The sequence below is a fragment of the Colobus angolensis genome, unplaced genomic scaffold, assembly GCF_000951035.1.
Source record: "Colobus angolensis palliatus isolate OR3802 unplaced genomic scaffold, Cang.pa_1.0 Scaffold113, whole genome shotgun sequence".
In the NCBI taxonomy this organism is placed as follows: Eukaryota; Metazoa; Chordata; class Mammalia; order Primates; family Cercopithecidae; genus Colobus; species Colobus angolensis.
The window spans coordinates 6781564-6793680 of record NW_012112364.1 but is presented as its reverse complement, the minus strand read 5'-3'; positions in this window follow the sequence as shown (position 1 = coordinate 6793680).

The following is a 12117-nucleotide window of genomic DNA, read 5'->3' as shown; positions in this document are numbered from 1 at the left end:
GGAGGGCGGGCCCCACAGGCCACCTCCACGAGGGGTCTTCTCTTTTGTTCCTCGTCTACACCTACGTCTTCGGCGGACGTCATGGTGCTGAACCATTTCCAAGACTCACGTAAAGATGGAAGCGATACCGCTTGCTTCTCGCCCTGGCGGTTCTTAGTGGGATTACAACTGAGGGTGTTGGTTATTTTCCCACCCAAATGGATGGGCGACTTCTCAATTTCACGATTACCTGACACCATTGCCTATTAATAAACAGATAGATGATAATACAGTTCCAAGTTCAACACGATATTGATGAACATGAAGTTTTTAGTGAAGTTAATCACCCATGAAAGACTGATGTTTAAACTAATAGACGCAACTTACAGAGGAAATCTAGAAGTTGAATTCAGTCACTCATTAAAAAATAAGTAGGCTTTCCACCTTGTACTAAATACCTTGAATACGCTGTTCTTTTTATTGAAAAAAAAATTAATAAAATGTACTTGAACCAGCCTTTCAAAAAGTATCACTAATTTTTAGGAAACTATTTTGTAACTAAAATTTTTAAGTTTTAAATACACTAAAATAGCCTCTTAAGATTTTATACTACACAGTACTGTTTTAGACTGAAAAACTATCACAACAGAAACATCACAACAAAAACAGCCACTATCATCAAAACAGACACATCCTCTACTACCAAATTGTAATAATTTGGTGAAAACTTGCACCATCCCTTTTCTGCTGCCAGCTCCTATTGCAGCAGCTTCAGCTCATTGAGTGTATATTTAGAAGAGTAAAGTAGACATACTTCCAAATAAGCTCTGTGATAAACTTAAATGATAGATTGGGTTGCCATATACTGTTCAGTTGGAGCTCTATACTGCTACTAATTCCCTAGTGTTATTGCTGTCTTATTATAACTAATAAGCACCTGTGCTAATTATAGTATTTATATTCACTTTTTTAGTTCGTTCAGGTACGTTTGTCCATGAAACTGTTCATTGGTTTGCTAGTCTGATACCAGGGAGAATTTTCATTGAGAATTTAGAACTGGGAGAAAAGTATTTGTCATGATGTTAAAAGCAGACTTAATTTTACATAAAAGTAATTTTAAAAATAAATGTTTGAATGTTCATAACAGCATTCATAATTTCCAACATCCCTAAAATGTCCATCAACTGATGAATGGATAAACAAAATGTGGTACATCCATACAATGGAATATTATTCACACATAAAGAGGAGTGAAGTTCTGATGTACGCTACAACATGGACAAACCTTAAAGACGTTATGCCAAGTGAATAAACAAGACACAAAAGACCACTGAATATTTTATTCCATTTACAGGAAATGTCTAGAATAGGCAAATCTGTAGAGATAGAAAGAAGATTACTGGTTGCCCAGAACTAGAGAAGTAGGGAGTAGAAAATGGTAGCTAAAAGTTATGAGGTTTTTTGATGGAGTGACTCAAGTGTTCTAAAATTGACTGAAATGATTGCACAACTCTGAATGTACTAGAAACCTCTGAACAGGATACCTTAAATGAGTGAATTGCATGATATGTAAATTATATCTCAATAAATCCACAACTAAAACTGTGTGTGTGTGAATGAATCTATTCTGTACCTGTCAAAAAGCATACCAGACATCCAAGAGGCAACTGCAAGACATGAGCAAAAGACTTGTATTTCAAATATCTGGCCACTCAGAACCTCAGAAAGTTACCTTCTCTCTGAGTCCATTTCCTTATTTGTAAAATAAAGTAATAAAGAGTTGTTGTGACTGGGCATGGTGGCACCCGCCTGTAGTCCCAGCTACTCAGGAGGCTGAGGCAGGAGAATCACTTGAACTCAGGAGGCAGAGGTTACAGTGAGCCGAGAGTGCGCCACTGCATTCCAGCCTGAGCAACAGAGCAAGACTCCATCTCAAAAAAAAAGAGTTGTTGTAAGGACCAAGTAACTTCTGTGAAAGTTATAAAAAAGTGTTAGGTTTAATTGCATTTCGAAGACCAAGAGCTCACCATTCATTGAGATGTAGTATAACTGACTCTGGGCACAGCTTAAAGAGCCAGACTGCCCCCATCTGAATTCTGGCATTACCCACAACTAGCAAGTAGCTAGATGCTTTTAGTCATGCGTAAGCTTCTCTAAGCCTCTGATCGGTTCATCATGTGTCAAATGTAGATAATAATTCCTCTTTCATAGAGATTTTTAGGGGGTGAAACGAGCATACGTGTATAAAAACTTGCACCTTGCACCTCACTTAATACAGACCTCAGTAAATTTTAGTTGTTTTTATCATTCATACTTGACTCAATGAAATACTAGAAAAAAAATTACAATATTCTACTAGGACCATATTGATATCTCTACTACCAATACTATGCTACCGTGTAATCCAAATAATAATAATAATAATAATTGCAGTAACTAAATCAAGTAGTCTTGGGGCTGGGCGCAGTGGCTCATGTCTGTAATCCCAGCACTTTGGGAGGCCGAGGTAGGTGGATCACGTGAGATCAGGAGTTTGAGACCAGCCTGGCCAACATGGTAAAACCCCATCTCTACCAAAAAATACAAAGCTTAGGGTGGTGCATACCTGTAGCCCCAGCTACTCAGGAGGCTAAAGTGGGAGAATTGCTTGAACCCAGGAGGCAGAGGTTGTAGTGAGCTAAGATCGTGTCACTGCACTCCAGCCTGGGCAAAAGAGTGAGACCCTGTTTCAAAATGAAAGAAAACAACAACAACAACAATATTTTAACAATGGAAACAGTGAATAAAATTTTCTATGAGAGAAGGAACAAAGACTGAAACCAGTTTAATGTTACTTATTGATATATAAATAAAGTACTCCTTGGTAGGATGCTTCTCATAGGATTCAAAAATAAGAATTTTAAATAAAAATTATTAGTTTTAAGATGTTGACATTTATAATTTGCTTATACTGATGTTTGGTATTATAGCAACCAAAAATCCATAATTTTGCTTCGTAGTTGTGGAGAAAGGGTGAAGTTCCTTGGCCCTAGGATTCTTGGCTCCAGAATCCATGCCCTTAACCACCTCATTATACGGCCTCTCTAGATAGCTTTGTCTTCATTCTTAAATTTTAACTCTTTTTTTTTTTTTTTTTTTGAGGCGGAGTCTCGCTCTGTCGCCCGGACTGGAGTGCAATGGCCGGATCTCAGCTCACTGCAAGCTCCGCCTCCCGGGTTTACGCCATTCTCCTGCCTCAGCCTCCCATATAGCTGGGACTACAGGCGCCCGCCACCTCACCCGGCTAGTTTTTGTATTTTTTTTTTAGTAGAGACGGGGTTTCACCGTGTTAGCCAGGATGGTCTCGATCTCCTGACCTCGTGATCCGCCCGTCTCGGCCTCCCAAAGTGCTGGGATTACAGGTTTGAGCCACCGCGCCCGGCCAAATTTTAACTCTTAAACATGTCATCTTAAAAAATTTTAAACATAGCACTAAATAATGCATTTTAGATCAGTGGCATATAAACTTTTTTTGACCATGACAACTACTGCGATATGCATTGTACATCAGCACCCAGTACAAACCCCTACTAGATACGTGACTATATAACTGAAACAGGATTCATGGAAAAATTACCTTTCACTGTCTTAGATGCATTTTAATATTATCCATTCTAGTATATTTAAATCTAGTCTAAACAGTTTTAGTCCTTCTTTTTAAATAAATAAATAATAGTTGCAACACATCAAGTTCATTTCATGGCTTACAAACTGTGAAAAATATTACTCTGCAGAAAGCAAGTCATGGATAAATTTAAGTCCTAAATCAGTTGAAAAAACACAAGATTATATCAGAAACTGAGAGTAATCTCAAATGAACCATAGATTGATTTTTTTTTTTTTTTTTTTTTTTTTGAGACAGAGTCTTGCTCTGTTGCCAGGCTGGAGCACAGTGGTACAAGCTCAGCTCACTGCAACCTCTGCCTCCTGGGTTCAAGCAACTCTTCTGCCTCAGCCTCCCGACTGGCTGGGACTGCAGGCACGTGCCACCACACCCAGCTAGTTTTCGTGTTTTTAGTAGAGACAGGGTTTCACCATGTTGGCCAGGATGGTCTCGATCTCTTGACCTCCTGATCTGCCCGCCTTGGCCCCCCAAAGTCCTGGGATTACAGGCATGAGCCACCGCGCCCAGCCTTTATAGATTGAAATTTTACAAATAGAGACTTAAGTTGCCATTCTTCCTAAATATATGAAATGCTTATTCTTTCCTATCAACATGTTTTACACTTTATGAAAGAGTAATGAAGCTTATTAACAATGCCTGGAAAAGTATGCAGAGGTGAAGTTAATGCTAATTCCACTACTTGTTAGCTTTGACTGTCTTAGTTCATTTAGTGCTTCTATAACAGAATACCTAAGACTGGGTAATTTATCAGTAACAGAAATTTACTGACTCACCATTCTGGAGTCAGGGAAGTCCAATATCAAGGTGTTGGCATTTGTCATGGGCCTTCCTGCTATGTCATAACATCAAGGAAGGCATCACATGTCTGACATGTCTGAAAGGCTGAGAGAGCATGAGAGTAAGAGCAAGAAGGGGCAAGCCCCATCTTGCAATAAGGAAACCTACTTCTCTGATGACAGCATTAATCCATTCATGAAGGCTCCAATCTCTTAAAGGTCTCACTTTTTGATACCATCACAATACCAATTATATTTCAACATGAGCTGTGGAGGGGACAAATATTCAAACCATAGTAGTGACCCTCCACTTTCTGAGCCTCAGTTTCTTCAGTGAACTGAGAGAATTGTACATCCTAGGCCCTTAAAAGGAAAATCCCTTCTTCTCTCCTTATAATCTTCTCATCCTTTGGGATCCCAATGCCTCCAACCAACTCCATCTCATTTTTTCCAGTTTATTGTAAATATTCCTTTCGTCTGAGTTCCCGTGGCTTTATTATTGAGTAATAAAAAGTGTTTGCACCTATGGTCTTAAGAAACATTGCCCTTCACTCTTCCTTATCAGTTCACACTGGAATAAGAGTCCCACCATGTTTCTCTTGTTAAATCAAATGTAGTTATTTTAGTTGGCAAAAAATTGAATATATTTACTGTATACAACACGATGTTTTAAAACATATATACATTGTGCAATGACTAAATAATATAGGCATAACCTCACATACTTATTTTTTGTGGTAGAAACACTTAAAAATCTACTCTCAGCTATTTTCAAGAATACAATATACTGTTATTGATTTTAAACACCGTGTTGCACAATACGGCAGACATTCTCTTGAGCTTCCTCCTATGTAGCTAAAACTTCTATCTTTTGACCCACATCCACTAAATTCCACCAAACTCCCACGTCACCACCCCAGCCCCTGGTAATCACCATTCTACGCTCTGCTTCTATGAGTTCAACTTTTTTAAGATTCCATATGCGAGATTATGTGGTATTTGTCTTTCTGTGCCTGGCTTATTTCACTTAACGTACTGTCTTTCAGGTTCATCCATGTTGTCACAAACAACAGGATTTCCTTCTTTTTAAGGCTGAATAGTATTCCATAGTGTATATATGACACATTTTCTTTTTCTTTTTTTTTTTTTTTGAGACGGAGTCTTGCTCTGTCGCCCGGGCTGGAGTGCAGTGGCCGGATCTCGGCTCACTGCAAGCTCCACCTCCCGGGTTTATGCCATTCTCCTGACTCAGCCTCCAGAGTAGCTGGGACTACAGGCGCCCGCCACCTCGCACGGCTAGTTTTTTGTATTTTTAGTAGAGACGGGGTTTCCCCGTGTTAGCCAGGATGGTCTCGATCTCCTGACCTCGTGATCCGCCCGTCTCGGCCTCCCAAAGTGCTGGGATTACAGGCTTGAGCCACCACGCCCGGCCAAGCCACATTTTCTTTATCCATTCATCTGTTGATGGACACTTACATAGATTCCATATCCTGGCTATTGTGAATAATACTGCAATGAACATGAGAGTATAGGCACCACCTGAAGGAACTGATTTCATTTCCTTTGGGTATATACTCACTAGCGGAATTACTGGATCATATGGTAGTCAATTTATTTTTTTGAGAAACCATCATACTGTTTTCCATCATCATTGTATTAATTTACATTCCCAGCAACAGTGTGCAAGGGTTCCCTTTCTTCCACATCATTGCCAGCATGTGTATTCTTTTGTCTGTCTTTTTTATTTTATTTTATTTTATTTTTGAGATAGAGTCTAGCTCTGTCACCCAGGCTGGTGTGCAGTGGCCCCATCTCAGCTCACTGCAACACCCACCTCCCAGGTTCAAGCGATCCTCCCACCTCAATCTCTTGAGTAGCTGGAATTACAGGCGATTTTAGTAGAGATGTGGTTTCATCGTGTTGGCCAGGCTGGTCTTGAGCTCCTGACTTCAACTAATCCACCTGCCTCAGCCTCCCAAAGCACTGGGATTACAGGAGTGAGCCACCGCGTCTGGCTCCTTTGCCCATTTTTAAATCAGGTTGCTTTCTTCCTATTGAGTTATTTGAGTTCCTTATATATTGTGGATAGTAACCCCTTATCAGACATATGGTTTGGAAATACAGTCTCCCATTTTGTAGCTTGTCTCTTCACTCTCTTGATTGTTTCCTTTATTATACAGAAGCTTTTTAATGTATCTCATTTGTCTGCTTTTGCTGTTGTTACCCGTGCTTTCTTGTTATTCATTTATCTCGCAGGCAGCATAGCCCACCAAATTCCATCTAAGCTTTAGAGCATGGGTGTCCAATCTTTTGGCTTCCCTGGCCCACGTTGGAAGAATTATTGTCTTGGGCCGCACATAAAATACACTAATGATAGCTGATAAGCCAAAATAAATCTAAAAATCACACACACAAAAAAAAAATCTTACATTTTAAGAAAGTTTACAAAATTTGTGTTGGACCACATGCATTCAAAGCCGTCCTGGGCTACATGCCGCCTGCTGGCCACTGGTTGGACAAGCTTGCTTTAGAGGTACTCACTGCAAAACAGAAGCAAATTTTAAGGGGGGAAGATTAGATTATTTACGAGATCTTTTCCAGCAATAAATTCTATGATTTTATAAAATAATAAGCTGAAAGGACTCCTTATATTGTGAACTGCTATTTAGTGAATTTCTGTACTGGGTAGTGTTAAACCAAGACTTTAGACAAATTAAATTTAACAATTTAATTGAGCAAAGAATGATTTGCTAATTGGGCAGGACCCGGAACCGGAAGAGGTTCAGAATGACTCTGCAGGGGCTATGTGGTCAGAGAGGATTATGGGTAGAAAAAGGGAAGTGACTTAAAGAAAACAGAAACGAGGCCCAAAAACATCCTGATTGGTTAGAGCTTGTCATTTGCCTTATTTCAACATGGTTTGAACCGCCGGCTGCCTGTGATTGGCCAAAACTCCGCAACTGGTACAAGAACAGGTTACATTCTGTTTACATATCCAGCTGGGTTGCAGTTCACTCTGTAAGGGGAAACTTAAAATATGTAAGCAGGTAGTTTTAGGCTAAACAATTCGCCAGTAGCTGTTCACTAAAAGATTAAAATATAAAATTAAGCGGATCTGAAAGTTTTGAATCATTACATTAAGTTTTTAATACTTTTCCCTACCTCCAAAGGTAATAAGTACGCAATGATTTTAATTTTTTTAATTTTTAAAAATCATTTATTTATTTCAGCCTCCTAAGTAGCTGGGACCAAAGGCACGTGCCACCATACCCAGCTGAATTTTTTTATTGTTTATTTTGTAGAGAAGGGGTCTCGGCCGGGCCCGGTGGCTCAAGCCTGTAATCCCAGCACTTTGGGAGGCCGAGACAGGCGGATCATGAGGTCAGGAGATCGAGACCATCCTGGCAAACACGGTGAAACCCCATCTCTACTAAAAAATACAAAAAACTAGCCGGGCGAGGTGGCAGCGCCTGTAGTCCCAGCAACTCGGGAGGCTGAGGCAGGAGAATGGCGTAAACCCGGGAGGCGGAGCTTGCAGTGAGCTGAGATCCGGCCACTGCAGTCCAGCCTGGGTGACAGAGCGAGACTCCGTCCAAAAAAAAAAAAAGAGAGAAGGGGTCTCACTATGTTAATAGTCCAGGCTGGTCTCCAACTCCTGGGTGTAAGTAATCCTCCCACCTAAATCTCCCAAAGTGTTGGAATTATGGGTGTGAACCACCATGTCTTTTCTTTCTTTCTTTCTTTCTTTTTCTTCCTTTCTTTCTTTTCTTTCCTTCCTTTCTTCCTTCTTTTTTTTCAATCTCGCTCCTTCCTTCCTTCCTTCTTTTCTTTTCTTTTTTTTTTTTTGACGAAGTCTCGCTCTGTCACCCAGGCTGGAGTGCAGTGGTGTGATCTCGGCTCACTCAACCTCTGCTTCTTCCCGGGTTTAAGCGATTCTTCTGCCTCAGCCTCCCGAGTAACTGGGACCACAGGCACCGCCACCATGCCCAGCTAATTTTTTGTATTTTTAGTAGAGATGGGGTTTCACCGTGTTAGCCAGGATGGTCTCGATCTCCTGACCTCGTGATCCGCCCGCCTTGGCCTCCCAAAGTACTGGGACTACAGGCACGAGCCACCGCGCCTGGTCCAGGCTGGTCTTAAACTCAGCTCAAGCCTCAGCCTCCCAAAGTGCTGGGATTATAAACTTGCCCTGCCCTCCACAAAACAAAACAAAAACAAACAAACAAAAAAACCACAAACCACAACTGGGAAAACCTGAAAAGTACAAAGGGGGAAAAAATGACCAATAAGGCTTGCATGTAAGGATAATTGTTAACATTCTTAATTGACTTTATTTTTTAGAACAGTTTTAGGTTCACAGAAAGTTTGAGCAGAAAATACAGAGTTCTCACATACCCCATTCCACACCTGCATGGCCTTCCCCACTAGCAACTCCCCCACCAGAGTGGTACATTTTGCTACAACTTATGAACCTATATGAACATATTATTAATTACTCAAAGTCCATAGTTTATATTAGAGTTTACCCTTGGTTTTACATCTTGGTGTTGATCATCCCTCCGTATCTCTGTCCCTCCTCTCTAACCCCTAGTAACCATTGATCTTTCTGCTGTCTCCACGATTTTGCCATAACCAGAATGTCTTACAGTTAGACTCATACAATATTCAGCCTTTTCAGATAGCATCTTTCCCTTAGGAATATGCATTTGAGTTTCCTCCATGTCTTTTCATGGCTTGGTAGTTCATTTCTTTTTAAGCACTGAATAATATTGTGTTGCCTGGATGTACCCACAGCTCATTTATCCATTTACCTACTGAACGATATCTTGGTTGCATTCAAGTTTTGACAATTATGAATAATGCTTCTATAAATACCCATGTGCAGGGTTTTGTGTGGACATAACTTTTCAACTCGTCTGGGCAAATGCCAAGGACAGCGGTAAACTGGATCATATGGTGGGAGTATGTTTAGGTTTGTACGAAACTGTCAGCCGTCTTCTGAGTGGAATTTTACATTCCCACCAGTAGCGGATGAGAGTTCCTGTTGTTCCACATCTTTGTCAGCATTTCGCATTGTCAGAATTTGGGATTTTCACCTTCTAATAGGTATATAGTGGTATCTCATTCTTGTTTTCGTTATGAACATGTTGATGTAACTTTTTTTTTTTTTTTTTTACTTACAGGATGTTTTAAAAACATTTATGTCTTCCCACAAGAATTATGTCTTGCTAATTTTTTTATTACATGGCATAGAGTGAAGAAGAGATTCTGTAAAGAACTGGTAATATCTAGAAAAATGAAATTGTCATTGAGAATAGAGTGGTCATTTTCATTTTGCTGTTGTAGGATAGGTAAATGGAATTTTTTTTTTCTGAGAGGGAGTCTCGCTCTGTCGCCCGGACTGGAGTGCAGTGGCCGGATCTCAGCTCACTGCAAGCTCCGCCTCCTGGGTTCCAGCCTTTCTCCTGCCTCAGCCTCCCAAGTAGCTGGGGCCACAGGCGCCGCCACCACGCCCGGCTAGTTTTTTTGTACTTTTTTAAGTAGAGACGGGGTTTCACCGTGTTAGCCAGGATGGTCTCGATCTCCTGACCTCGTGATCCGCCCGTCTGGGCCTCCCAAAGTGCTGGGATTACAGGCTTGAGCCACCGCGCCCGGCCCATTCCACAAGTATTAACTGGGAGTCTAAGTTAGGCCAGACAGTAGGGTAAGTGCTAGGGATACAACAGTGAATCATACAGACGTAGTTCCTACCCCCATGGGATGTATAGTCTACTAGACCAGAGAGCCAATAAACAGAAAGTCAACAAAATGAATAAAGTAAGTGCAATCGAGTGCTAGTTGGAATCAGAGTTCTGCTGTAGAGAATAACGACGAGGACCATCGCCAATGATTATGGAACACTTTCCTGAAGAAGTAACATTTAAACCACTGTTTACGGCCGGGCGCGGTGGCTCAACCCTGTAATCCCAGCACTTTGGGAGGCGGAGACGGGCGGATCATGAGGTCAGGAGATCGAGACCATCCTGGCGAACACGGTGAAACCCCGTCTCTACTAAAAATACAAAAAAAAAAAAAAAAAAAAAAACTAGCCGGGAGAGGTGGCGGGCGCCTGTAGTCCCAGCTACTCGGGAGGCTGAGGCAGGAGAATGGCGTAAACCCGGGAGGCGGAGCTTGCAGTGAGCTGAGATCCGGCCACTGCACTCCAGCCTGGGCGACAGAGCAAGACTCTGTCTCAAAAAAAAATAAAAATAAAAAAATAGAATTATTTTATCCTGAGCAAGGGGTAATGCTTTGATTGCTAAGTAACTGTCTCTGTGGCAATTGTTCTTATTTCTTTCTTAATATTGTTTTAAACACCTACAGAGTCCTTCTACATATGTATAGCAAAAGAGAAGTAGCTAAAAGAGGTCTGTGTCTACCAAGGGTGCCTACTAGGCCCCCATTACCTAAAGAATCAATTCTAGAGTTCTTTCTACAGTCCTGCATATTTTACAACGACTCCCACCAATACAGCCCCATCTCCCTTCTCGTTCTCTCAAACAGCCTACACACTAGACACATTGGATAATTTACCCCAACAATTCTGCGTGCTTTTAACAGACTGCCTTTGTGCGATTTCCTCAAACTAGTAAAAACCTGGCTTCCACTCAGTTTGGTGAACTACTTCATCTTTAAGACAGAAAATTTCACACTTGGGCACACATACCAACTGGGTACTGGGCAAAAGCAGTTTTACAATAATCCATTTTCAGATCCTCGAATTCAGTTGTACACGTACCTAAAATAGATCTGCCCCATTCCCATCCACCCTTCTCCCACTAAAAACGAAAAGCAGGCATCTCACCCCAGAACTGCATGAAGGCGAGGTGTCTCCTCCTTGAAAAAGACTTCAAAATGCCCAATGAGAGGACAATTTGAAGCACTGGTGTAAATTGAATTAAATAAATGACTCTGATGACTGGACAGCAGATGATTTTTGAACATCAGGTGGCTTTCAATTCTTTATTTTCAACAAAATTAAGTGAAGAGCTAATTGGGATGTCAGCTAATCATAAAACACACGTGCATGGGGTTGTGAGTTTAATTGTTGAACTCAAGCCTATGTGAAAGAATGGGACCCTGTCTCAAAAACTAAAAATAAAAATAAAGACTGGGTGTGGTGGCTCATGCCTGTAATCCCAGCACTTCGGGAGGCTGAGGTGGGTGCATCACTTGAGGACAGGAGTTCAAGACCAGCCTGGCCAATATGGAGAAACCTTGTCTCTACTAAAAATACAAAAATTAGTTGGGCTTGGTGCCCCACGCCCGTAATCCCAGCTACTCAGGAGGCTGAGGCAGGAGAATCACTTGAACCAGAGAGGAGGGGGCTGCAGTGAGCCGAGATCACACCATTGCAGTCCAGGCTGGGCGACAGAATGAGACTGATTCAAAAAAAAAAAAAAGAATAAGTAGTCCTAACTCCACCCACTCACCCCCACCAAAAAGCAATACATCCTTCATTATTTGAAGCAAATTGGAGAAGCCCTTTAAAAAAATGATAACCCTTGGCCAGGCGCAGTGGTTCATGCCTATAATCACAGCACTTTGGGAGGCCAAGGTGGGTGGAACACCTGAGGTCAGGAGTTCGAGACCAGCCTGGCCAAGATGGTGAAACCCTGTCGCTACTAAAAATACAAAAATTAGCCAGGCGTGGTGATA